This window comes from Myotis brandtii, unplaced genomic scaffold (assembly GCF_000412655.1).
Source record: "Myotis brandtii unplaced genomic scaffold, ASM41265v1 scaffold45, whole genome shotgun sequence".
Lineage (NCBI taxonomy): Eukaryota > Metazoa > Chordata > Mammalia > Chiroptera > Vespertilionidae > Myotis > Myotis brandtii.
Window position 1 is genome coordinate 7,900,653 of NW_005367209.1, and position 4,324 is coordinate 7,904,976.

At 48.6% G+C, this 4,324-nt stretch overlaps 1 long non-coding RNA gene across 1 annotated transcript in view; it reads left to right on the top strand.

The window, feature by feature from the left end:
* Nucleotides 1-4,324, top strand: part of LOC106727581 — an 8,174-nt gene that overhangs the window by 1,997 nt on the left and 1,853 nt on the right. Inside the window, exon 2 of the long non-coding RNA XR_001363810.1 lies at nt 3,197-3,345. This is a non-coding gene — a long non-coding RNA (uncharacterized LOC106727581). The remainder of the gene's footprint in view (nt 1-3,196; nt 3,346-4,324) is intronic.

Sequence of the window (4,324 nt, forward strand, 5' to 3'; positions counted from 1 at the left end):
GAGAGCGAGCGGCTCAGGCAGCAGCCCTGGGAGGGGGGGCTGGGGGGGCAGGGGGGGGGGGGGGTCTCATCCTGGCTGTAGCGACCCCACAACCCCACGCTGGCTGACCCTGGTGCCCTCCCATCCCCTGCTGGACCTCGGGTGTGTTAAGTGTAAGATGAGAGGCCAGAGCAGAGATGCTGGGTCCATGCCAGACCCTGCTCATTGATCACCCTCCCGCAGGGAGCTTGGATGAGCCTTGAGAACCCTTTCAACACAATACTCTGGTGTTTACTGCAATTGGATTAGGGGTGCAGAATTCGACCCAACTCCCATCCTGGACAAGTTCATCTCCAAGGGGACATTCAAATATTTGTGGGATGCATGGATGATTTCTTTCTTTCTTCCTTTTTTTTTAGTCCTCACTCAGGCATTGTTCTAAATACTTTCTAAACAGTGAGCAAAACAAGAGTTCCTGACCTCAATCCAATGTGTGGGAGAGGCAGGCAATCAGCAAGTAAGCAGAGAAATGCATCAGATGTCAGGTGGTGATCGGGGCTATGAAGAAACACGAGCCAGAGTAAAACAGCCGTGAGTGGCAGAGTGTGGGTGAGGTGGGGGGCACATTGTAGAGAAGGTCACCAGAGAAGGTCTTCTGCGAAGGAGCAGAGAACTCAACCAAGTGAGATAATCCCAGGATTCCATCTCGCTGAGACTTTGAGTCTAACCTGGTGTGACACTAAGATTCTATTTTTTGTTGCATAAGATTCTAGAATCCCATGAATCCAGGAACCTGTAACTAACATTACAGATTTTTACTGCCCTCACATTCCACAACCATGAATCTAGAAATTCTAGGATTCACTGAAGCATCTTTTTGCTTGAATAGACCAGGATTCATCTCCTACCCCCTTCCCGCTGCCCCTAGGAAACGGAGCTGAAAATAGAAACCATCAAAACAACAAGCCATTCCTGCTCTAAGTGCCATAGTAAACAAATGGTCCAATGTTGCTCTGATGGTTTAATTGCAGCAGTTCCAAACAAGCCCATTCATGAAGGATCTTCAATTGATGGAGAGGGGGAGTGAGCCTTGGGGGGAAGGGTGGCTTGTGGCTACCCTGGAGGGAGGTCCCTACCACCACCACCCCCAGATGAGGCGGATCGGATGCTGTGGGGAACCCCTTGGAATTCAACAGCCAAAGCCCTGCTTGTCTGAACCGAGCCCCCTTTGCCTTGGGGGATCAAGACGGTAGATATTTTAACAGGAAGGTAAAGAAAGGCCTCGCTGAGGAGGTCACATGAGAGCTGGACCTGAAGACTAAGAGGATTCCAGGTTCACAGACACCAAGGGAACTGAGTCCGGGGCCAGGGAACAGCAGATTCAAAGGCCCTGAGATGAGAGAGAGCTTGGCTGGTTCCCAAAGCAGTTGGATCATAGGAAAATGAGGAGATAAGATCAGAAGGGCAGGAAGGGGCTGGATCCAATAGGGATTTGTAAACTAGGGTTAGGAATGTGGAAGCTACGGGAAGGTTTTAAATAGAGGAGTGACATAATGCAATTCCACATTTAAAAGATTCCTGGGCGCTCTAAATAGAATGGACTATTGAGGGCAGGAATAAAAGATACAAGGCAGTAAGTGACTGTGCTGTTTGTCTCAGTGAGAAATGATGGTGGCTTGGATTTGGATGGTGGCAGTGGATCCATCTGTTTATTTGTTCCTTCTTTCTTCCCTCCTTTCCTTCCATCCCTCATCCATCCACCCATCCATCCCTCCCTCCATCCATTAACCAAACATTTATTATCTATGGGAGTCCGGCACAATGCTGGGATTACAAGGATGAATTAAATATGGTTCCCATGAAGGAGCTCACAAAATGGCAGGGTTCACGACACTGCAATGTAATCATGAATCCTCAGTCAAGGGACGCACAAAGTGCTGTGTGAGCTCAAGGGAGGAGGTCACTGGGAAGTTGGAAAAGGCCTCATGGAAGAGACGTTGATGTTTGAATTGGGCCTTTGAGACATGGAGGAGTTGGTCAGGCAGGAGGAGTGGGTTCCTGGCAGGGGCGCAGCTTGAGTAAAGGCCATGGGTGAGCAGGAGTGAGCATGGCCTGCATGTCCTGGAAATGTGAAGATGCCCAGGTCGGTGGGATGAACAGGCGTGTGGAGGGCCACTATGGGAGAGGAGTGAGGGTCAACTTGGGGAGAGGTGGAGTATGTTCTTGGGATTGGGTCTACCCCTCCTGCTCAGCTCCGCTTGCCCCAACCAGAACTGAGTAATTTAATTAAGTGCCAGCTCTTAAACAAGATGCAGCTGTTTAGCAGATGTTGCCTTTCACCCCAGATGGAGGTGCATCTTGGCGGCGGGCACAGCATTTCCAGGGTGTCTAATTTGTGAGGCTTCGGAGAGGAAAGAAATTCAAGATGCTGCCATTATTATTTAATGGCCATTATTCATTACGCATCCTCCTCCCCCCAGAGCCACTACCACATGTCACACATTCCTGCTGGCTTGGCCTGGAGATAGAGGCGGGCTGGCAGGTGGGCTGGTTGACTTGCCGGTTCCCACTCAGGAAACAAGAGGAGAAAAGTGAATGACAAAGTCACCAACCCACAGAGCCCTCAATAATTTTGATGATGGTGGAAAATGACTCAGCGGCCATTTTTCAAGAAAGGGACACAGATAATAATCTGCAACCTACACAGGTCCTGTGCCAGGTGCTTCACACACCTTGTCTCTGGTCTCTAATCCTCAACAGCTATGCCAGGGCCTACCTCAGGGCCTTTGCCTTCCTTTCTCCTCTGCCTGGAATTGTCTTCAATTCCCCCAAGTCCAGCAGGCCTCAGGTTAAGTGTCACCTCTTCAGTCACCCTGACTGCCCTATACAAAAAGCTCTCTTCCCATCATTCTTTACCCTTTTTTATCTTTATATATATTGCTTGATTTCAGAGAGGAAGGGAGAGGGAGAGAGAGGTAGAAACATCAATGATGAGAGAGAATCACTGATTGGCTGCCCACTGCAAGCCCCACACAGGAATCAAACCATGACCTCCTGGTTCATAGGTCGACGCTCAACCACTGAGCCACGCCAGCCAGGCCCTTTTCTCTTTCTTCATCACCCAATATGTGTATATGTGTATATGCATTGTCTCTTTCTCTCCTCTAGAGTTTAAGCTCCCAAGAGCAAGGATTTTTGTCTGTCTTATTCATTGCAGCTTCCCCAGCACTCAAAAGAATGCTTGACTCAAGACAGAACTGTAAATATTTGTTCAATGGGTGGATGAATGATCAATGGATCCAATTGAACATAGAAGAGTGTCAGGGAGATAGAATCACTTTCCCAAGAGTTATACGGGCAGCCAAGGTAGGTCTGGGATTTGAATTTGGGTCTGTCTGACTCTAAAGCTCTGTCCCTTGCATAAAGGGCATTTTTTTCCCCTTTTCCGTCTGTGTGTCCCCACTTATTTATGACGTACCTGTTTGTCTGGTCGGTGCCTGTTTCCCCCACTGGCATGGCAGCTCTACTGAGAGCAGAGTTCATCTGTTCTGCACACAGCTGACTCCTCAGCCACCACACAGTGCCCGGCAGCCGGGAAGCACTTCATAAATACACTGAGTGGCCAGATTATTATGACCACCTGATGTTTGTAGGCAAATTAGCTGTACACTGCATCGTGTGGGATATGGAAGCTGAAGGCCTGTTTGAACACCTTTGCTGTCTGCAGTTACCAAGATAAAACGTCTCCAATTCGCACAGGAACACAAGGATTGGACAGTCGAGCATTGGAAAAAAGTCATGTGGTCCGATGCATCACGTTTCCAGTTGCATCATGCAGATGGCAGAGTGAGAATTTGGTGGAAACAGCATGAAAGCATGCACCCCACATGCATGAGTACAACCCTTCAAGCTGGTGGGGGCAGTGTTATGGTTTGGGGCATGTTTTCCTGGCATGATTTGGGCCCTTTAATTCATGTGGAACAACGTCTGAATAGCACAATATACCTAAGTATCATTGTTGATCAAGTTCATCCTATCATGTTGATTGGCGTATCCCAATGGCAATGGCTTCTTTCAACAAGACAATGCGCCATGCCACAGTGCTCGTATTGTGCAGGAGTGGTTTCAAGAATATGAGGGAGACTTTACCTTGCTTAGGTGGCCCCCACAATCACCAGATCTCAATCCAATTGAGCATTTGTGGGACGAAGTTAAAAGAGCCATCAGGCAGCTGGTTCCACAACCATCAAATCTCACAGAACTGGACAGTGCTATTCATCAGGCATGGTGTCAGATTCCTCGCATCACCTTTCAACATCTCATGGAGTCAATGCCAAGAAGAATC